This window comes from Periplaneta americana, chromosome 2, assembly GCF_040183065.1.
Source record: "Periplaneta americana isolate PAMFEO1 chromosome 2, P.americana_PAMFEO1_priV1, whole genome shotgun sequence".
NCBI classification, from domain to species: Eukaryota; Metazoa; Arthropoda; class Insecta; order Blattodea; family Blattidae; genus Periplaneta; species Periplaneta americana.
The window spans coordinates 1264638-1289872 of record NC_091118.1 but is presented as its reverse complement, the minus strand read 5'-3'; the positions used below and the strand labels follow the sequence as shown (position 1 = coordinate 1289872).

Below are 25235 nucleotides of genomic sequence, written 5' to 3'. Positions count from 1 at the left end.
GTTTTCCTTCATTAGCATTATAAAACAGTATTCAAGTTATTTATATTGTTATTGTTCTTTTGCAATATATTAATTAAACAAACCGATATTTATAATTTACATTCTGTTATCGTTCTTTAGTGATATTGTATAAATAATATTCAAGTTATTTATATTGTAATCGTTCTTTAGCGATATAAATAACATAAATTTAATATTAGGTTTGGAAAAATCCAGTTGCATAATACTGCTATTAGTTTTTCTTTTTGTATTATTACATTATACTATCTTGAACCACAATAAAATGAAAAGGAGTAACGAGGAATTGAACCTGAGATGTTGACATCTAAATTCCGACGTTCGTCCGCTGAGCTACGAGAGCAAAAGTGTGGAAACAATTTTTGGAAAAATTGGCCCAATCACACTCTAAGATCTTCTGATGATTCGTAGAAGCTAGTCCAGGATGCGGGGGGCAAAGGCTAATTGAGATTTCCCGGTCTCTGACCGGGTCAAACATCCTGATAGAATTAATATTTAACCCTTGCCTTGACTTTCGATGAAGTCCGGAGGGCCCAATTAGTCAAATCCACTCTCCTATCTCCACGCTTGGGCCCCTTGGAATTTAATAAGATGCGAAAGAGATAGTGGTGTGCGGAAAGCAACGGGATGTTACCGCATTTAGGCCTATCCTTCCCAAGAAAACTGCAAACATGAACAAAGGAAGCTTTTAATAGAAGAAGAAGGATCTTCTGCGGACCTCTGGAAAAAGAACTAAGGAAGAGACTAGTGAAGTGCTTTGTGTGGAGTGTGGCATTGTATGGGAAAAGAACATGGACATTACGACGAAATGAAGAGAAACGAATTGAAGCATTTGAAATGTGGATGTGGAGAAGAACGGTGCGTGTGAAGTGGACAGGCAGAATAAGAAATAAAATTGTGTTTGAAAAAGTGAGTGAAGAAAGAATGATGCTGAAACTGATTAGAAAGAGAAAAAGGAATTGGTTGGGTCTCTGGTTGAAAAGAATAATAGACGACATTAGGATATGTAGATCATATGCAGAGACTAATAGGAAGGCAGAAAATAGGAAAGATTGGAGATTGCTGGGTTTGCAATGTAAGACCTCCCCATGGACAGAACATTTATGTGTGTATGTTCAGAATGCCTGGAATATCGTGTCTAAGAACAGTCGCTATTTGCAAAGACTAGTCAATTCCATGCCCACGCGACTGCAAGATGATCGAGATAAGAGGAAGATAGACTAAATATTGAATTGTGGCTTTTTGTTTTGTTTTTTGAACGCTTAATTGTTTGAATGTTTTAAGGCCGACGCCAGTAAATTTGTTATGTTTATGCCACGAAAGATATTTTATTGAGAATAAAATCTTTTTTCTTTCCATTTGCAGCCACAATATCATAATGATAATGATAAAGTCATGGCATAATATATTAATGAACCTGATGTTAATTACTAAAATAATCATAAAAGAGAAAGGAGCCATTATGTCTAGTTTGTCTCTCTCAAAAACAGAACAAAAAAGGACATAAAAAGCACGAGGTTGTAATCGAACGCAGGACCTCATAAATAAGAGGCCTGAACGCTACCATTATGCTATCGAATAACACACAGTATACTTCAATTATAACTGTAGATATCAGGCAACGTGGTCCAACAACATGTAACATCGCCTGTCTCCGAATTGTAGCGAAGATACCCGAAGGGAACTTTGATACAGGAGAGCGGCCACTTTTTCTTTTGACAGCTGTACATGCATTCTAGAGAAATTGAAGTTTTGTCCAAATTAGAAGTCAATGTGTCCAGCACAACACAGTTCATATCTTGAGGCTAGCTCCTCCCATGTGTGGTCTAACTGACAGTGTGTGTGCTGTTGGCCAGGAAGATGGGACCCCAACTATTCTGACCCCTCAGGAGGAAGGACTTATGGAAAATGCCAAGAAAGGCATTCCTTTAAATATTATCTCTATTTTATGCATTGTAGGACTTAGGTACATTATTTTTTAAAGAAAATAAGCAACATGGTCAAGTAGCATTGAACGTGTGGTCTTATTTTGGTTTTTCTTGGTCAACTACTGACTGGGCGATTGTGCATGTACCATCATTTATTGTCTGAAAATATGGTAAAAACTGTACTTTATGGATCCATTATTTGCTTTTGGGTACAAAAATATACAAGTTTTTGAATTTCATATACAAATTTGTCACATCCCCTACAGAAAAATTCAAATAATTGTTTTGCAAAATATTTTTCCTTAAACAGTCAAGTAATGGCAACCCCACCCTATATGATATTCGACCAGCCTCATTGTCTGAGCTTCTGACTACAGTATGAAGTTCTGGTTTCGATTTCCGGTTAGAATACACACATTTTTCCTTAAAGGGAAGAATAAAATTGTTTCTATGTTCGTCCATGGACTGGAAATTAGGTTAAGTTTAGATTTTAGACTTCTCCTGTGCCACACAAACATACAGTCATCCTATCATATCACTGGGGTGATGTAACCCCACCTTTCAGGAGCCCCAACCTCACAAGTGGATTACGCCTTGTTAGGCCTATTGATAGCACATTACCGCAAGGCACAGTTTTAGATGTTCCAATGTTCAACTCTGCCTTCAACCAGATAGAACCACAGAGAAACATCATTCTATCCAAACAGGGACATGTTTGAAGCAAGTTGGCGTTTACCATAACTATAGTAGTATCACCTTCCATTTTTGATCATATAATATCTCCTACCCACAATAAGACAGTAGACATTATATCTCAAAGAAAGATCCCTATGCTATGATTGACTTCGGCAGCCAGAGATTTTCAGCATACTGGTGATAGGCCTACTGTATAATAAAATAAGTTCTACAAAGATTACAACTGTATCATAGCCATCCATATTTAAGGAGACACTCCACTAAAAATTAAAACTTTTTTCCTAATGATTTTTTAACCAAATTTTTATAGCATGTTTACTATGTAAAGGACTAACAAACCCCAAATTTTGAATTCCCACTTGTTTTTGGATTTGGATTTTTTATTTCTTTTTTCTATTTCTTTTAGAAATATTTTCAAACCCGAGTTTTTAGGAGAAGATGTCAATTTTTAAGCTTTGTTTATTTTGGTTACATTCACAAGACAGAGAGATGCATTTATATACATTCATTTTATGAAATGTCTCATTTATTCTCTGCCAATTTTTTTTTAATTTCGAAATGTTATTTTGTCTATAATTCATGAAAAGAAAAATGTTAATAAAAGTAAATGCATAGAAACGTGCAGCTACCTCATAAATACTTGCAGTAAAAATTTCATCTAGATTGATTAATATGTGGTGTAAAAAAGTTGCTGTTCATTCAAGAAAAATAAACTTACAGAAAAATGGATTTGAAAGTAAAATCAATATTTATGTTATACATAGGTCTGCCTATTAAACTTTTCCTTTGCTACATTCATGTAGCAACTTCAGGGAGTGAACTTTAGAACAGAAAGTTACTGGGTTTGTAATCAGAAATTTATAAAAAGCAATTCTGTAATGAAAAAATAATTTTGACAGTTATTTAAATGCCACACTCCCTTATAGATTTAATTAAAATAAAAATTAAACGTATTTGAATCAGAATTGAACTAAATCCATTTGCAGTATGAAAATATATATTCTGAAGAAGTGAACTAGCCAATAAAAATTGTTTGGAAAATTTTCATGATTTACAGTGGAGTCCAGTGTTGCCATACCTACTGATTTAGCAGGAGATTTCCTGTTTTTCCATTGAATCTACTGCTCTACTGATTTTTATGTCAAAAGTCCGAATTTCTCCTGCCTTTTTGGCATGCTGCAGTGACCTAGTTCTATGCCCGGATTTTCAACTCATTGCTTTGGTACACATAGGCCTATATTATGTCATCATGTCTTATTTTTGCATCTTATACTCAAGCCAATGCTTTCATTTGTCTCCCTGCTCATATTGCGTCGCCACAATGATGCTTACAAGAAGCAAGGAGACGGCTCTCGCCTGAGTCCAGCGGCAGATTATGATATCAGCACACATCAGATAAAGACCATGTTCTATACACATGGCTCTGAATTATGGGTCTCTCCAATCCACTCGACAGTCTAAACATAATTACAGATCGATAGAGAACAAATGTTTGAAACCTTACCACGAAAGGATGCAAACCCTCTTCCTCACTCACATACACACTCACACTCACACACACACACACACACACGCGCAAGTATATAATCCTCACGCAACGTAAGCATGTGATAACTGTCGTCAATTTGCAAAAGGAGACATTTCGGAAATAAAGTGTTGGAAAATCGCAGAACTATAAGTTAAATTAAAATGTTCATATTTTTTTTTCTAATTAGATCACTATGGATACTTACGATGGAACAAACATATTACATATTTATGCAATAGATTACGTAAAACAATTTATATCTTTGTTATACTTCGGTTATATTTACCAATTAATATTTTACGTCTCATTTATTTAGCTTTATTTCAATCCATTCTCCAGTATGGAATTTTAGGGTGGGGAAATGCTTGTAATTCTAATCTCACTCCACTAATACTTATTCAGAAAAGAATCATTAAAATATGCCTTAATAAACCAATTGATTACTCATCCGAGCTTTTGTTTACTGATTTTAATGTTTTGAAAATTAAACAGATTTATTACATTGCCTTATTAATCTTCATACATAAAAACCGTAATAAATTCAAATTGTATCATCATAAATATGGAACTAAAAGATCCGATTTTATACGACTAGAGGAACCAAAGTGTTTCACAAGCACAGCTCTGAGCCATGGTACCTACTTTGGTCCAAGGTTATACAATAAAATAATTGATAAATACCCAAATTTGGAAAATTTTAGTATCAGGAATTTCAAAAATAGCGTTAGGAATTTAATTTTTAAAGAATATATATTGATTTAATATGTATATGTATGTGTATGACTTAAATTGTTAAAATTGAAATTGTATTTTTAAATTTAATTTATTCCTGTAATTTTTTTTTCTTGACCCAGTTTGTGTCAAAAAATTATCTTTGTGTTTAGATATCTCCCTGAGCACGAGTTTTTTTACTCCTTCAGGGAAGAACTAAGATTGTATTTATGTCAATGTTATTTTATTAACAATAAACAATAAACAACAATACATTCAGGATCCATGAACATTTTAATATTTTAAGTTTCTGATTTTTGGTAGCGATTTTCCAACACTTTGTTATTTTGGACGTATCCCCTTTTGCAAATCGACGACAGAATTAAGTTATTTCATTACTGTTTTGGGGACCCAGGGAACAGAGGAGGAACGGAACTTATTCAGTAGCGAAGTTTGTTTCTGATTGTGTGCACGTGAAACAGTGAGGGAGTGAAGAATGGGTAATGGCATTTTAGTGTTACATATCTTGCACAGTGATCTTTTAAAATGAGTGAAAGTGTCCCAGAAAGAAAGAAAAAAGGTAAATGCTCCCAGAATATTATAAATTATAGTGGGGAAAATGGTGAACAGTTTAAAGGATAGTTATGCAAAAGCAGGAAAGAGGATAATTTTTCGTCTGTTATAGTCGCAGCTAATGCAGTACTGTATTTAATATCACCTTTAAAATAAATCATTCGTCAATACATGCAAAATTCCAGATTTAATGCGAAACATTGTCAATAAGACATTACTGTGTAAAAACAAAATTGCATGACTTTGAAATGTACGCTGAGTAGAGATAGCAGTAATTATATTTAGCAAAATTGTTCCATTTCATTGGTTAGGGAAGTGCTATATAGTAATACAACAGTATCATCTTTCCTACAGTACACTGTTTTGTAATTAATATTATAATTACTTACAAATGGCTTTTAAGGAACCCGAAGGTTCATTGCTGCCCTTAAATAAGCCCGCCATCGGTCCCTATCCTGAGCAAGATTAATCCAGTCTCTATCATCATATCCCACCTCCCTCAAATCCATTTTAATATTATCCTCCCATCTACGTCTCGGCCACCCTAAAGATCTTTTTCCCTCCGGTCTCCCAACTAACGCTCTATAATATTATTAATATTAATAATATAATAATTAATATTATAATACAAAGAGGAAATTCATGTTTAATTAATCTACTGTAATCTCCTGTTTTTTTTTTCGATGATTTTCTCCTGATTTTTATGAGTAGGTCGTGGCAACACTGGTGGAGTCTCCCTGCCTATCAGGCACAGATACTTAGGAAACACAAGTTGTCTCCCAGGAGATCAAACTCAGTTGCACTGTGAAGGAGGTCACCCACTGCAGTGTGCTGGGATCATTTCTGGTTTATGGGGCACACAATTGGCCGGCCATGTGTGCATAATTAACCCGTTTTAACCTAGCGTTACCAGTGCAGAAAGCAATATAACTTCTTCATACCAGTCTTTAATTAATAAAACTGCAATTTTTCTTTGTGAATCGAACCTGCATGATTGGTTCTTTCTTATTACATTATGAAATCACAAATTTATTATACTAGTTGGGCAAGAGCAGCTGCGCGATTTAGATGTTGCTTTCTCAGCAGCAATTTTGGAGAGCAACAAGAAGTAAGATAATTTATTTGTTACTTTGATTAACTTGATTGTAATGTTTGTTGTGGTATTTTACTTATGGTTGATTCAGTATTCGTGTACATCAAGCACAAGTTTACAATCCGTAACATTGTTGTGGATATAGTACATTGTTTCTTACGTTACCATATGGTAACGCTAGGCTAATATGATGTACTCATTCTTTGTGCTCTCTTGCTACTAACAGTAAGATGGAGGAGTTACAAGGAAGTACAAGTAACAAAATGAATGTTACAAACAGTGCGTGGAAGTGCATGAGATACTTTTGGAATCAGAAAACGAAAGATTAGAGCATTCTACATAGGCCTGCAGCCACCAAAGTCCAACTTTGTATCTGACGAGAACTCTGCAGATGTAGAGGGTGTTCGACAACCTAAGAGGAAGGAAACTGAGTACTGAAGCTGAGGTTATTTTTGTTAATAGCGACAGAATAGCTGGACCAGACGATATACCTTTCATGGAAGAAGAAGAAGTTGAAGAGTCATCTGTGATAGAAAGAGAATGATACCGTCAACATTGCAATGTGTAGAAATGGTGCCAGCAGAGAAACGCAAGTGGATAAAACAGTAGGTTATAACAGTTCAATCTATTTCTCCAGAGAGTGACTTTTAAAGACAGAGATGTGACAAATTTTGTTTTCTTTATAAAAATTCGCTTTATCTATGTAAAAACTGTTTTAGTCCATTTTCACAAGGTTGTTAGATGTTGCTATACAAAATGTTTGGCAGACAAGTAGAAGATCTGGCTCAACATTGAATGAATTAGAATTCAAATGAGAGATTTGAAGAAGTCGGGAGCACCCCAAAAGGCAAGGGGTGACCGTCTACTTCCAAATACAGCGATATTGGAGCTACGAGACGTGTCCAAAAAGTAAGTTTCCCTGGGGCCGTTTCCAGAAATAAAATACAATTTTATGGAAAGATTTATTCGAACAGATACAGGAATTGTTGAGCTATTTTTTTCAACATATTTTCACCTGAATTGAGACTTTTTGTTACCGTGGGAACAACAGAGAGGTGCAAACGGCTGTCACGCACTGGTTCCGATTCCAGGCAGGAGACTTCTACGAGGGACAAAAGTTGATCCCACGGTTTGACAAATGTCTCAGTTCCGGTGGGAAATATGTTGAAAAATAGTTCAACAATTGCTGTATCTGTTGCAATAAATCTTTTCATGAAATTGTGTTTTCTTTCTGTAAACGGCTCCTGGTAAACTTATTTTCTGGACATCACTCGCAGAACATCTGATTATATAAAATACGATGGAATGGAACATTAGTGATTCCGATACCCGGAGACAAAAGACAGCGATGTGCTAGTGAGAATGTTCTTCTGGCATACAGCTTTCTCAAAATTAGATGTAGGTCTCTGCAGCCCATGTTTTTCGTCATGTCATAAGAAATGTTTTACCTTACTACCGAAATGTGTGAAAATCAAACAAAAAATTAATGTAAACCGTTATGTTACGAAAATGTGTTTTGTTCATACGAGTATATTGTGACAATAATTCTATTATGTATATTTTTTCAGGTAATGTGAAAGTAATTTTCTAATTTTTGTATTTTTTGTGTGGAGTGTGGTACTGTGTGGGGCAGAAACGTGGACATTACGACGAAGTGAAGAGAAAGGAATAGATGCATTTGAAATGTGAATAAGGAGAAGAATGGAACGTGTTAAAGCACTCCAGACAGCTGAAAATGTTGAATTTTTCAATTTTTTGTTTTTCGTAGATTCGTGTTCTTTGAAATCTCTTCTTTTGAATGATATATGATACTTGTGTGTTTTCTCATTCCAAATAGTTTTAATAATCGTTTAAGCAAAACATGACGTGGGCGTGGCTGTCTGGTTTTTGACATTTCACGGATTTGAACTGTTACATATTTGTATAGCCCGCTCATGCAGGGATTCTTTGAGACATTTTGTGTTATGGCTAACCTGGTAGCCAGTTTGCTTTTAGTTGTCTCTGCTGTCTTCATTTCATGTTCCTCTTTATTTGTTTTGAATTTTGATCATATATTTTGAAGCAGGTTTTTTAGGGATAACTCTGAAATTTTACTGCATATTGTGTGAGATTAGTATTTATATTATTAGGAGTAATTTATTAAACATGGGAAGAAACGAATACAAAGTTTTTAAAAAGAGAAAAGATGTGGACAAACCAAGAAGTGGAAGTGTTGTAGTGCCAATAGGTGAAACAACTTCACATGTAAATAAAAACAATGAAGATTGTGAAGTGAAGAGTTCACACAAAAAACTAAAAAGTGCAGAAAAGTATCATAAGAAAATAATTAGCTCAGTGTTCTGAAAATGACGTAAATGAAATATTTAATTTGAACATATTACATGACATTTTTCTAAACTATACATGTTGTAATCAGTGTGGTAAAGGAAGATTAGAACTAAAAACAAAAATACACGTTGGACTAGCTGCTGAAATGGAACTCAAGTGTACAATGTGTGAATTCAATAAGTTATTTTGTAGTTCTCCTGTGTCTGAAAGGGAAGGTGAGTGCACTAATCCAAAATTATACGACATTAATTTACGCCTGGTGTATGGCTTACGAGCAATTGGAAAGGGACCAGCAGCAGGTAATGTCCTCTGTGGAATATTGAATTTAGCTCCTCCTCCGGCAAAATTTTCAAAATATAATGTTGAAATTGGGGATATAGTTGAGGATGTTGCTATGGAATCAATGAAGCAAGCAACTGAAGAAGCAGTGGGAAAAAATAATGTTCGAGACCTGTCAGCTGCTTTCTATGGTTCCTGGCAAGAGAGAGGCCACACTTCCTTAAATGGCATAGTTAGTTGTACCAGTATAGACAATGGTAAAATATTAGATATTGCAATCATGTCTGAACACCGCAGATGCCCTACAGTGGAAGTGGCTGGAGTTGTAAAATTATTCCAGCGTTCTGAAACATGTAGTATGTTCATCATTTGGGTGATGGAGATTCAAAAGCATACAAAACTGTAAATGAATTGAAACCTTATGGTGAAAATGTAACTGTCACAAAACTAGAATGCATAGGACATGTGCAGAAGCGGATGGGTACCAGACTTTGGAGGCTGAAAATGACATGTAAAGGGAAAAAATTAGCTAATGGAAAGGGTTTGGATGGAAGAAATCGACTGACAAGCAGTGATTAATAAAATACAAAATTATTACGGTTTAGCTCTAAGGCAGAATACCCATAGTGTTGAGGCAATGAAAACTGCAGTGTGGTGTATTTCATTTCACATGTCTTCGAGTGACAAAAGTCCAAATCATGGACTATGCCCTAAAGGAGGTGACTCTTGGTGTAAGTACCATAAAGCTAAGGAATCTGGACAGCCTTTCAGTCACAAAAACAGTTTACCTTATACAGTAGTAGAAGAAACCAAACCAATATTCAGAGAGCTCACAAATATTGAGCTTTTGAAAAAATGCCTCCACGGTAAGAAACAGAATCCAAATGAGTGCGTTAACAGTATCATATGGGTACGACTACCAAAGACAATTGGTACACTTCACTTTGGAGTGTATGATGCTGCAATTACTTTCAATGATGGCAACATGTCTAGGTGTAAAGTATTACAGCGCTTGTTGAAAACCGTCGGACTTCATACAGTGAAAGCCATGTACAAGATGGACAAAGAAAGACTCAGAGCTGCTAATAATTATGCAAGGGACATTGAAATGAAAGCTAGACGACACAGAAGATCTGCAAAACGGAAACTAGTGGAGGATCTGGAAGAGGATGCTGAAAACCCATCACAAGGACGAGGAATGTATTGAGAAACTTCAGCGGTCATTTCCCGTAAATTGTAATTTTTTGTATAAACTGTACTTTTTCTCAGGGTCTACTGGTCAAAATGAGTTCAAATTTTCCAGGATTATTAATCATGGACATGTCAATGATTTAACATGAGCTTTTTCTGATTTTCAAGTTTTCATATGATTTGTAGCTAAAAATATGATGAAAAATGCTGTTCACACACACACCGAAGAGAGAAAATAATTAATTAATATACTATATGAAATAAATAAAAAAAGACCGTGTTAAATTGCCTACAAGAGGCCCAAGAACAAGTCCACAAAATTTCATAGTTCTACTCCAAGTAAATCCTGAGAAAAAGTACACTTTAAATCAGTAATTTAACATTGGTAAGATAGAGCGTGCCGGAGTGCCTTGTGGACAGACAATAAGAAATGAAGCTGTGTTTGAAAGAGTAGGTGAAGAAAGAATGATGCTGAAATTGATTAGGAAGAGGAAAAGGAATTAGTTGGGTCACTGGCTGAGAAGAAACTGCCTATTGAAGGATGCACTGGAAGGAATGGTGAACGGGAGAAGAGTTTGGGCAGAAGAAGATATCAGATGATAGACGACATTAAGATATATGGATCGTATGAGGAGACTAAGAGGAAGGCAGAAAATAGAATACATTGGAGAATGCTGGGTTTGCAGTGAAATATCTGACCTTGGGCAAAACACTGAATGAGTGATGAATATATTATTTGTATGCTAAAGTTCAGTTAAGTTCAATAAATTGCTTGAAAGATGTCATTATAAGGCAACAACTCATTCTTTAAGATTTGACAACTTAATGACCTAGCGTTACCATATGGTCACGCCCTGTAATCCCACATATTCGCTTCAACAATTGAAAACAAAAGCATTGTTGTGTTCAATTACATCCATTTAATTAGTCTATAATGAAATAAACGAAAAACTTAACGAAAAATAATTCAGGCTTTTAAGGGTTAAGTGCTGGTGTAGCTGTATATGCCCTCAGGTAGGAAGAAGAACAAAGAAGTGGCACAGTCAACAGTAAACTTGCACAGGACAAGGGTAAACTGAAGACGAAGGGTTGGTTGTTAAAATAAGTTAAAAAAAATAGCAAATAAATACATTCTGAAATTATTTTTCAAAGAAAAAATAATTATAGGCAATCACACTCTTAAATGCAGAACAAATAGGCCTAACTAAAAACAAAGAAACAATATTTTAAACAAATGAGATGAATGATTGAAGTAATTCACAGTTAAGCTTAACACAAGCAATGTCCAGGTGACAACATAGAGTCAATAACTGATCAAGCTAACGTAAAATAAAAATTACCCGAAGTCCATAGAAATAAATGAGTAATGCCATTCTAACAGTTTTTTTTTTTTTCAGTTGTCTCAAAAAGTGGTTTTTGTTACTTGGTCATTTACACATTTGGGCTCAATTGAGGAAATCATATTTAAACTGTATCGTTTAAGTTGAAAACGCACACAAATGGCATACTTTTCATTAGTAGTATTTAACATTGCAAACATTCGTCTTCACAGTAACAATGTAGGCTACTTTCATGACAGTTTCAGCGGTGTTGGGCGTAAGAAGGGTGTGGCCACCTCATTACATGGCTGTTAATGTACAGGCATTTGGTTATTTCACTATAACATAGGCCTAAAGCCTCTGCATTTAATATAAATCATTGCTGTTCACATGCAAACCATCCAATGTTTTTAATAACACTATTTCCACCAACAAATGATAGTCTGGCCAATTTATCCTGTAAATTTACAGTGAAATAAATGTAAAAAGTAAGATAAAATGGAATTTATGTACTATATTATGCATCAGAGAAAATAAACGTGTATTTCTTACATAGTAGAAAAGTTTTTGTTACTTGCTGTGGGTAAGATCTAGAAGTAGCTTAATTTTTATTACTGATACAATTTTCAAAATCTCCTGTGTGTGAAAAGGAAAGCACACTGTATACGTAATGCACTTAAAAATAATCATTTTGTGACATGACCCATTTGTACACGAGCACTGTTTGCAGTGCCTCTGGCAGTGTTAAAAAAGAATTATTTAAGTTTTAAGTAAACCAGACTGGCCTCTGTTGTTAAAAATTGTTATGCTTTTACTTCGTGACTGATCTGACATATTCTCGCACTAAATTTATTTCTTATTTTTTGACCAAACACAATGTTTCTCTATATGGTTTCATATTGTATTTTCGAATGTGAGTTTCCATGGCAACCCGAGACCATTACGCTGTTACAAACATAGTATGCAATTACTATTATAGGTCATTCGTTATCTGGTGGACCCAATTAATGCATTTGTGTGCCATAGCTCACAGTAAGAATCCTATGTTGGGGTAAGTGAGCTAGCTAGCTGGTCTAAGTGTAGCGACGTCCACTTCTTCCTTCCCCTCATGAGCAAGTAGGTTTCACGAGATACAGAATGCTGATTATTATTATTATTATTATTATTATTATTATTATTATTATTATTATTATTATTATTATTATTTGTATCACTGTGCTCGACTTTTATTGGCAGACAGATTTTGCAGCAGATAGATATCAAAAATAAATAACTAAACAAGTAAATAAATAAACAAATGAAATTATTGTTATTATTATAATTTGTATCACTGTGCTGGACTTTTATTGGCAAAAGCTGATATCCGGCACGTAAATATCAAATATAAATAAATGAACAACGAAACAAACTAGTAACTAAACAAATGAAATTATTATTATTATTATTATTATTATTATTATTATTATTATTATTATTACTATTATATTATATACTAGATAGAATGGTATATTATTTATCTTATGTATGACAACATTAATTGGTCATGTGTACCTACAGACGATTGTTATCATATGGTCTGATTAATAAACATTCTTGCTGTAAGCAAACTAAATTTGTTGTTTTTTTTAACAGGTTAATATACTGTATATGAATAAGAATATTGTCATATTTGCATTTTATCTTTCTGCGCACTGTTATCTTAAGCAGGCCTAAATGGAAATCTGTAAAAATTTACGAACTCTTTTTACCCAATTAGTATTATAATTACCTTAATAAAATTAGTAATCGTGCCTTGTTTGTGTTGCATTCCATTTTTGTTTCACGTCACTTCACGTGAAATAATTCTTGACCTTTTTTTTATTTCACAACAACTTAGCCTCTACCCAAACTAATTAAAAGTTAAATTTCCATATATTACCAGAAATAACTTTAGTAATAAAACTAGTATTGGTAAGTACTGTGATATTTTGTGTTGTTAAGTTCAATTTATTTTAATTAGGCACTCGTGGAGCAAATAATTTTATAAGTAGCGTTCGTAATTGAATTTTGAAAACTATTTATAAAAAATTACTTATTGTTAACCCAAAGACAAAACGCTGTTACTATTCCTATAGGTCAATTAAACTGAATTTGCATATCGTGTAGAGGGAAAATACTACTTTCATTTTCATTTATTTAACGATTTAATCTGACGGAAGAATTCTTTCACATTTTATTTATTTATTTAATCAGAGTGAACAATACTACTTTCACATTCATTTAATTATTTAGTTCATTATTTAATTAACTATTTACTTAATTCAATTATTTATTTTATCAATTATCTACTTGTATATTCATTTCATTTTTTTTTTTTTTTAGTTATTTATTTACTTATTTACTGAAGGACGGACCAGAATTCTGTATCATTGCCCGTTTCTTCATCAACGTCACGTTGACCATTTCATTCGCTACCACTAAGTGACATTTCTGACACGGTACGCAACATTGTATGTCATTACTCATTTACGCCCATTATTTCCTAAAACACGTATTTCGCAATACATAATATCTTAAAATGAGTTCTATTTTATATTTCACGCCGTTATATTACTATGGTTAGTTTAGAAATTGTCAACACTTAGCGACTAACGGGTGTTTCTTTACATTACATTATTTTTCGTTGCCATTGTTTTATAATCCGCCATGATGTCATTCCTTTGTCAAAGGTTCATTGACCTTCCATCATACTTAATTTTGCGCTAACTATATAAAGTTAGTCGGTGGGAAATGATTTAAAAAAATATCCGAACACACAATTTGCACTGGTTCTGTTAGTTTGGCATAAGTTTCAAACAAAATACATAAATGACAGTCAAATAATAAGCAACAAATCATTCTTAGACACAGTACATTACCTTTGTAAACGAAGCGTCCTTTGTGCCAAGTTCTAAATCCGTATCCAAAAGTTTTCGTATCACATATTAGAATTAAAAAGTTCGTATCACAGATAATTCTTGCTTACATCTTCCTTCCTTCATACTAAAATCCGATTTCCCTAATATACTACAAATTAACACTGCTTAAAGACTCTATTTCACGAATAAATTAGGCGTAATACACCATAATACATTACTACGACACAAAACTTCGAACGATGTTCCAAACTCGAAACACTCATTCAGCGGTTGCATTTGTTTAACAAGAAATTACGTAGCAGCGGAATCTTTCATCACAAATTGTCATTCTCAGATCGAACTCGTTTCGTAAGGTCGACTTGTCGCTTAATTCCTATTGAAAACTGAACTGTATGGAAATTACGTTGTAAATGTAGAGAATAGGAAATCTTCTAAGAATGACCATCGAGTAAATTATGAACCCTATCTTCAGACATAACGTACTATTTAGCCCTGAAGAAATACGAATCAGGGAAAACAAAAGATAAACATAACTTGTAAATTTTTCTAAGAGCGTACATCGCGATATATCGTAGTGCTTAATACAGATTACTATTCATAGACGTTTAACATGGGCAGTCTATGATTTGTAAATACTGCCTTCCTCGTTTATTTTTTAGAATTTCACAATTAAAATTATTTTATAAGGGACTAAAAGTTCATCAAAACGCACTATTTTAGGCTATTTTCCGAGAAATTATTGAAATAAAATTCTACATGTAGCCTATGCTGTATTTTGCCTAACGCATCAACAATGTTATTTTAATTTTGTGTTATTTGTGCCGCCATGGCCCCATGAAACTCGATAACAGAAGATATTAGATATTTGATAGCCGTCCCAACCAAGGTTTAATCGGCCTCCTAATCAATTCTAAATGAATATTTATATTTAATTCGATTTTTTCTTTAATAGAAACCCTAGTTAGGTAGGCTATCATTGAAACTGCCTGTAGAAGAAACAAATATAAAAAGTTAAATAAAGCAAATCAAGTTACTACTTTTTAGAATAATTACGTAATTTTAGAAAAATTAAGTTCAGATCAATTAAATTAATTAAGTACAATTAATGTATTCAATTAATGTAATTGCTCAGAACTATTGTAGTTAATTAATTTAAGGGGACACTCAACTTAAAAATTGGAGAAAAAGTGTCATAGAAATGAAAAATTAAATTTCTACACTAATTTACGTGACAGAACTAAATCAATGCGCAGAATTCTTCCCCTATTCATTGAGAAGTCACAGTGAAATGCACAAAGCCAAAAAATCATAAATGATAATTAAAAGTGTTATTTCAATTAATGATTGATTAAAAATTGAAATATTTTTTATTTTGAAAAGTATTGGAGCTAATGAGCTGAGATTTTGCATGCTACTTTCCATGTGTATATTAAACTTTTTCTCCATATTTGAAAAAGATTTGGTCAAATAGGAAAAAAGTTCCAAAATATAGTTGAGTGTCCCCTTAATAGTCCTGAACTTAGTAATAGTGCATTTCGGTGCCTTTTTAATCCCTTAACATTTTATCAACAGTAATCTCACTAGACGTTTTGATTTTATCGATATATCTGCGAGTGGAACACGAGCAGATTTATCTAGAGAAAATCAAAACTCGAGTGGGATTTAATTGACTATTACACGATTAGAAGAAAGTATATAAAGATTAGAAGTAACGAAGTACTCCAATACAATAAAATATTAATTGACTTACGAAAATAGGCCTACAACTGTCTTCAAATGTATTATTGTACCATCTCAACATTACAAATATTACGCTAGATGCATGCTAGATGGCAGTAGTGAGCAATGCCTTTCTCGCCGAGAAAGTTCTCTATATCTATTATACACAATGGCAATGTTACTAGTCAAGAAGCTTTGTTGATTCAGTTTCATTTTTATTAAAATGCAACATTCCACTTCAATTATCCGAATCCCAGTAATCAACGTCACTTGACAGATGATTTTCAATAAATCTTAATATTAAACAATCTCTGATACGTGACTATCCATAATATCATATAGCAGAAGCTATAACATAACCTAACTAATATACACAAGTGTTAGAAAAGTTTTAATTAACGACGATGACATAAAAAATAAACCTGAATAATTTTAAAAGGAATAATTATTGAATGTACAATTTTCAAATTTGAATGTGGTTGGTGGTTCAATTGATGTTATATTGGAAGTGGAACTCGTTGATTTAGGCCTACATGGTGTATTCAACTTATTCAGAATTTCCGAATGAACAATTTTAAAAGGAATAATTATTGAATGTAAAATTTTCAAATTTGAATGTGGTTGGTGGTTCAATCGATGTTATATTGGACGTGTGCGTAATAGAAGTGGAACTCGTTGATTTAGGCCTACATGGTGTATTCAACTTATTCAGGATTTCCGAATGGTGCTCTTCATCTATTTGTAAATCGGATTTCAGAAGATTTTTTATTAATTCTTGTTCTTGAATGCCAATGCGAGTCATATTTGAAACTGCTGTGCATCGACTGGAGTGGTTTGTAATTATATATATATATATATATATATTTTTTTTTTTTTTTTTTTTTTTTTGACGTCCAGACCAGCGCAGTTTCAAATGTTGGCAAACAAAGAAACAAATGCTAGGGACGCGATAAAATTAAACAAATGTTAGGGGCGCGATAAAATTGTGCGATAAGCAGCCATGATTGGTTGAAATACATCCTTTCGTACCGTTTTATTGGTCAAAAGTAGTATGACATAGTAAGAGTGTAATAGTCTTATAAAATTTTCCTATGACCATAAGTCATGGGGAAGATAGTAGGCTTTACAAATAATTATTTTCCATTATTACTGTTATTTTGTTACTAATGGAGGGCATTTGACTGTTCGTCATTCACTCATATGAAGCCTGTTGTGTAGACCAGTTTACCGACAGAGTGGTTGCCCAGGGTGCGCCGCAGGAGGCTGGTCTACACTACACCCACAATCAGATGAGATGGTGATGGAGATTTGTTGGGATGCCACAGGGGAGCGGGAACCCCCAGAGAAAACTTCTGTGTTACCTGGACCACAGACTTGTGCAAGGAAAATTATAAATCTGGAGTATTCCGGGATGGAACCCGGATCCACAGGATTGTAAGTTCAGTGCTCTAGCCACTAGACCACCGTGGCAGCTTTATTTCCCATGTTGAATCCATGTGTGTAGGAAGCTGTGTCACACAATGTAGGGCTGCATCATGTTACACAAAATCCCACATCTGCTTGTACACCACTACCATTACATGATGCTAGGCATACGTCACGAAGTCCCATACCTTGCCTGTCTGTAAAAGTCCGAAGTGTGAACTTACGGTTAAATCCCTCTATGGGTACATAAACCCTGCTGCCCAATGGATAAAAATACGTAAATTTAAGTATTTCTGTAAAATAAGTTTTAAAGTACGGTAGTGTATTTTTAGGGGAGGAAATCTCGACTTTATTTATTATTATTATTATTATTATTATTATTATTATTATTATTATTATTATTATTATTATTATTATTATATAAAAATAAATATAATATAATAATAAATAAATATAATATAATAAAAGTAATAAATGGAAATATAAAAATTGGAGATTTATCCTTCGAAGGGGTGGAAAAATTCAAATATCTTGGAGCAACAGTAACAAATATAAATGACACTCAGGAGGAAATTAAACGCAGAATAAATATGGGAAATGCCTGTTATTATTCGGTTGAGAACCTTTAATCATCTAGTCTGCTGTCAAAAAATCTGAAAGTTAGAATTTATAAAACAGTTATATTACCGGTTGTTCTGTATGGTTGTGAAACTTGGACTCACTTTGAGAGAGGAACATAGGTTAAGGGTGTTTGAGAATAAGGTGCTTAGGAAAATATTTGGGGCTAAGCGGGATGAAGTTACAGGAGAATGGAGAAAGTTACACAACACAGAACTGCACGCATTGTATTCTTCACCTGATATAATTAGGAACATTAAATCCAGACGTTTGAGATGGGCAGGGCATGTAGCACGTATGGGCGAATCCAGAAATGCATATAGAGTGTTAGTTGGGAGACCGGAGGGACAAAAGACCTTTAGGGAGGCCGAGACGTAGATGGGAGGATAATATTAAAATGGATTTGAGGGAGGTGGGATATGATGATAGAGACTGGATTAATCTTGCTCAGGATAGGGACCGATGGCGGGCTTATGTGAGGGCGGCAATGAACCTTTGGGTTCCTTAAAAGCCATTTGTAAGTAAGTATTATTATTATATAGTTGTTAGGCCTAAGATATGAGGAGAATGCCATGAAAATAAATGTTTCGGAAACTTATTGTCATAACCTTTACTAGGAAAGCTATCTCCCCTATACTGAACTATAACTTACATCAAAATGTGACACAAGAGATTCTGTCAAAGATCTTAGTGTATTTACAGCTAGCATACTGATTTAATTTAGGCCTATAACCATGCAATCAGAATATTGTGTCTAAAAGGCCTACTTACAGTCAGTCAATGACGTATTCTTCTATGCCTCAGTCACTTTTAATACTTCACTGCACGTTAAACTGAATCTGCAGCTGCAGTCTGTTACAACAGCTGATTCGGCGGAATTATAAACTGTCCAATGCAAATTCACTTGTTTGTGTTAGTACAGACTTCTGCTCCCTGATTTCAAGAATACATATAGGGGGAAAAGTTGTGATTTATTCATATTTTTGTATTGCTGACGTCAAGATCTCGATGCCCTGACTTCATTCAAGGTCCTTAAAGTTTACAGTAGTATGATCTGTGAATTTTTCATAAACAGTGATAGCTTACACGTTTCTGTGAAAAGTGTCAGAAGTTCCAATGTTCATTACAACAGCAGTTACAGGCAATTCTTGTTCTCCAGTATCTGGATGCATTTGAACTGCCAACTTGTATAGGCCCTAGTTACAATTATGATTATTTATTACTGAGCATAATGTGTATTATTATTCTTTCTGATATTCGCATTTCTACTGCTATCTTTGCTGTAACTACTATTGGCATCTTGCTATTACTTACTTATTTACTGGCTTTTAAGGAACCCGGAGGTTCATTGCCGCCCTCACATAAGCCCGCCATCGATCCCTATCCTGAGCAAGATTAATCCAGTCTCTACCATCATATCCCACCTCCCTCAAATCCATTTTAATATTATCTTCCCATCTACGTCTCGGCCTCCCCAAAGGTCTTTTTCCCTCCGGTCTCCCAACTAACACTCTATATGCATTTCTGGATTCACCCATACGTGCTACATGCCCTGCCCATCTCAAACGTCTGGATTTAATATTCCTAATTATGTCAGGTGAGGAATACAATGCGTGCATCTTGCTATTGATTATCATTATTAACAATAGAAAATAAAAGTAACAGTGGTGGTGGTATATAGCCGTCAAGGTGGTCTAGTGGCTAGAGTGCTGAACTTGTAAGCCTGTGGACCCGCGTTCGATCCCCAGCATAACCCTGATTTATAACTTGGCTTAGGCAAACCATGGTCCAGGTAACAAAGGGGTTTTCCCCCGGTTCCCCTCTGGCATCCCAACAAATCTTCATAATCATCTCATCGCGGATGTAGTGTAGACCAGCCTCCTATGACGCACCCTGGGCTACTACTCTGTCGGTAAATTGGTCTACACATCTGGCTTAAAATAGGTGAATGACCTAAGTCAAAAACCCGCAATTAGTAAACTATGTATATGTATATGTGTATATATATATATATATATATATACAGGATGTTTCAGAAATACAGAAATACTTTGACAAACCTTGGGGGCATGTTCTTCACAACAAAACAAGAAAACAAGTTCATGTAAACATATGTCCGAAAATCGTTAGTTTTTTTTAGTTATTAATGAAAGAACATAATGAAACATCTGTTAGATATTGTCGGCTTGGTAGCAAGTGTTGCAAATTTAATCAATTCAGAAACTCATAACAATGAAAGTGGAAGCACGAGAACATTTTGAACATTTGTTATGAGTTTCTGACTTGATTAAAGTTGCAACACTTACTTCCAAGCTGACAATATCTAACAGATGTTTCATTATGTTCTTTCAATGATAACTGAAAAAACTAATGATTTTCGGACATATGTTTATATGAACTTTTTTTCTTGTTTTGTTGTCAAAGTATTTCTGAAACATCCTGTGTGTATAAAGTTATTGCAGACATACAATAACGACTCTCAGCAATCACAGGCTGCCAACAATAGAAAAGTTAAAGAAAATATTAGAGAGTTCATAAAGTATATGTATATGTGTTGGAGAAAGACGTTAGGTTTTCATTGAACATGGTAAAGTTGGTAATAGTAATAATAATAATAATAATAATAATAATAATAATAATAATAATAATAATAATAATAATAATATCTCAACATATGCATTCTCGCCACATAGCTATATGCTTTGGCAAGAGCAATTAAGGATGTTTTTTAACTTGTCATAAATAATTCGAAATTAAACAAAAAGAAGCTAGATGAACCTGAAATTCTCAGAATGGTGAATTGTGAGATCTGAGTTGTACCAGTAATTTTTTTTTCCTAGTCACCTGAATTCATCAGTCATCATTTTCCACAGCCCTCTATACAATGTATCTATGTGTAGTCAACATTCCGAAGATTGGGACCTCATAAGTAACACCAATAAGGCATCACTCATGAGGCAGATAAGTCAATAGATATTGGGGTTTGGTGGCCAGTTCTTCCCCCCCCCCTCCATTGCATACATTGCTGACTAGTAACGTAGTAAACTGATCAGACTTGAGATTATACAGCATATAACAGTATAAAATGTGTGTGATAAGGAGACAGACAGAGAGAGAGCCACAAATTGAAAATGAAAGCCAAATCGAGACAGTTCTTAAAAGCCCAAGGTTTAGTACCAAGTGCTGGGTACCGTAGTATTGGAAACCACTGACCGTAACTTCTCTCCATTTTGCTGTCAGTCCCTTGTGCCTCTTTTCTTTCTGTGCACAAACTAGTTCAGTATGCCTTATAATACAGTCTGATTTGTTTCCTACATGCCCCAAAAAATTTTCCACAGTACAGCCATAACTTATTACACACTGTGGAAATCGAAGTAATGGATGCAACAGTATCATGTATAAGTTCAACTTATGTCCTTTTAAATATACTATTTCTTTAACAGTACTTCTTCTTTAGAACCATTTATAAATGACAACTATATCAACAAACTTGATTTCCATAGCAACAGCAGCAACAATATTATTAGTATTATTACACTGGCATAGGGATTTAACATGCGAAATCACTTCTTCACTAAATACTCTCTCTCTCTCCCCTCATTATTTTAGGGAATAATATTACAAGTTTATCTGTTTATATTTCCAAAGTAAAAAATAACAATCCTAATACAATAACAAATTTATTTTATTTAAATATAAAACTTTCTTAAAAACTAAAACTTTATAAAAAAAATGTTTAAAATACAGGGTGCTCTGTTTGGAAAAAACGTAAGATAAAAACGTCATAAAATGAGAACCGTTGCTATTTATTGTTAAATAATTTGCACATGCATTCTAGAAGAATGGGAGTTTTGTCCAAAATAGACTTCAGTGTGAACAGGACACAGTTCATATCTTGAGGGTAGTTCCTCCCATGAGTGGTCTAATTGAAAGTGTGTGCTGTTGGCCAGGAAGATGGGACCCCCAACTATTCTGACCTCTCAGGAGGAAGAACTCATGGCAAATCCCAAGAAAGGCATTCCTTTAAATTTTAGTATTATGTCTATTTTATGCATTGTAGAACTTGCATGATTTCTTTAAAGAAAATAAGCAACATTGTCAACTAGCGTTGAACACCTGGTCATTTTTTGGTTTTTCTTGGTCAACTACTGAATAATTGTGCATGTACCATTATTTATTGTGTGAAAAATGGTAAAAACTGTACTGTGTGGATCCATTATTTGCTTTTAGGTACAAAAATATAAAAGTTTTTGAATACCATGTACAAATTTGTCATATCCCCTACAGAAAATTTAAAATAATTGTTTTGCGAAAGATTTCTCCTTAAACTGTCAACTACTGGCAACCCCACCCTATATGATATTCGACCAGCCTCATTGTCTAGTTGTCTGAGGTTCTGGTTTCGATTCCCGGTTAGAATATTGAAATTTTTCCTTAAAGGGAAGAATTGTTCATATGTTCGTGCATTGTCTGGAAATTGGGTTAAGTTTAGATTTAAGGCGTCTCCTGGTGCCCATAAACATATAATGATCCTGTCATATCACTGGGGTGATGTAACCCCATCTTCCAGAGCTCCCAACCTCGCAAGTGGATTACACATAGGCCTAAGTCACTGCCAAGACAGAGGACCAGAAATGTCGAAAGGTGGCATTGGAAGTAAAGGGGGTAGTAGGCTATATGATATTCGTGAAAACGCCTTGTTACGCCTATATTACCACAAGACGCAGTATGTTCAACTCTGCCTTCAATCAGATAGAACACTTCTACGCCAAACAGGGGCATGTTTGAAGCAGATGGACTTTTCTCTACCATAACTGAAATAGTATCGCTTTCCATTTTTGAACATATATCATCCCTACCACAACAAGACAGTAGGCCTAATACCTCAAAGGAAGATTCAAATGCTATGATTTACGTTGGCAGCCAGAGATTTTCAGCATACTGGTGATTCTGTATAATAAAATAACTTCCACAGAAGGTGACACTCCACTAAATATTAAAACTTTTTTCCTAATCATTTTTTCAACCAAATTTTGTTAGCATGTTTACTATGTACAGGACTAACAAAATCCAAATTTTGAATTCCCAAATGTTTTCGATTTTGATTTTTTATTTCTTTTTTCTATTTCTTTTAGAAATATTTTCAAAGCCAAGTTTTTAGTAGAAGATCTCAATTTTTAAGCTTCCTTTGTCTTGATTACATTCACAAAACATAGAGAAGCATTTCTATGCATTCATTTTATTCATTGTCAAAATTGTTTTTTGAAAATTTGAAAATGTTATTTTTTTCTATAATTCCTGAAAGGAAAAATGTTAATAAAAATAAATGCATACAAACGTGCGCTACTTCGTGAATACTTGCAGTAAAAATGTTATCTAGACTGATTAATATGTGGCATAGGAAAGTTGGTGTTGATTCAAGAAAAATAAACTTGAAGATGGATTTGAAAGTAAAATAAATATTTATGTAAATTAAAATTATCCTCCTCTACATTCATCTAGTAACTTCAGGGAGTCAACTTTAGAACAAAAAGTTACTAGGTTTGTAATCAGAAATTTGTAAAAAAGAATTCTGTGATGAAAAAAAAATTTGACAGCTCTTTAAATGCCACACCCCATTACAGCTTTAATTTTAAAAAATTCAACGTTAGATTACCAGCGGGGTCAGAGGTTTTTGTGTAAAATCTCTACCTCGGGACTAGGAGAGATGGTGGTGCACGACTTGTAATCACTAGATTGTGCACTAATATGCCTGGGTTAAATCCCAAATCTCTCCACAGGTCATATGAAGAGAAGGCATTTGTCACTGTTGATAGTGATTCGTCCATCTGATGGGGACATTAAGCCTGGCGGCCCCCTTGGTGCTATTTGACAGGAGTAGGCTATTTTCTGGCACTGGGTTTCCCCTTCTCCCTTCTCATTTTCATCATCATCTTCACCCATTCCCCATGCACTACACTAACACATGCACTCATCCTGGTACACGATATACACATAATGCACAGCATGATCTGCTGAATTTGTTTGCAACTTGAAAATGGGTCACATTGCTGCTATGTATCCGCAATATGCGAAACCTGAATCGCAAAAGTGAAGTTGGTAGACCTGGACACACACATTGTTAACTTTGATTAAATCTGTTGTAATTTTGTATTATTTAAATAAACTGTAAACTGAAGCATTGTGCAGTTTGACGGGCTGTAATACTGCGTACAATAAAGTCATTAGAAAACCTGTGAAAATGGTATGCTCATTGTGTGTGGACAGAAGTTCTGCCATACTGTTTGAATATTAAAAAGTACGAAAAACATATAAAAAAGAGATAAATCACTCCATTTTAATAACTGAATAGCTGGACAAACAATAAATGGGACTCTTTCCAGGAAGCGTATAATCAGACATTCATTCTGTTGCCCAGGACAACGCAGACACAGCAGCCCAGCCTTGTGACGCAGGCACCAGCGCTGATGACAGGCAGGACACAGTGCTAGGGAGCATCAAGGAAGAACAGGAAGAAATCCCTGCTGAAGAGTTCTCCCTGTCCCTGGAAGACCTGAGTGCTAAGAGTGAGGTGAAGGAAGAAATCACATTCGAGGAACACCAAATATGTATAGAGGACGTGAGGACATAGGGTAAGTGTAATGAGAGGGTGAGTGGACGAATATGAAGCCTGCCTGGGTGATAAATGAAGGAGCAAGCTATTGGCCCACTGTAGTGAAGGTTAAGAATATGCTAGAGTGAATCTTCGAAGAGTTTTAGGCGTGGTTCATAATACACAACTGAGCCACAGACACTAACGCATGTGTCTAGTAAACCAGTACTGGTGACGGAGCAGACTGCTAACAAGATATTGCCAGTCTTCAGTTTTGTTTCCTTTAATCGTCTTGCTCATCACATACACGCCATCTAAAA

General features: G+C 34.5%; 1 long non-coding RNA gene across 1 annotated transcript in view; it reads left to right on the top strand.

The window, feature by feature from the left end:
• The window catches only part of LOC138711754 (uncharacterized), a 61019-nt gene extending 36080 nt beyond the window's left edge, over positions 1-24939 (top strand). Inside the window, exon 3 of the long non-coding RNA XR_011335444.1 lies at positions 24742-24939. This is a non-coding gene — a long non-coding RNA (uncharacterized lncRNA). The remainder of the gene's footprint in view (positions 1-24741) is intronic.
• The last annotated feature ends 296 nt before the right edge of the window (positions 24940-25235 follow it).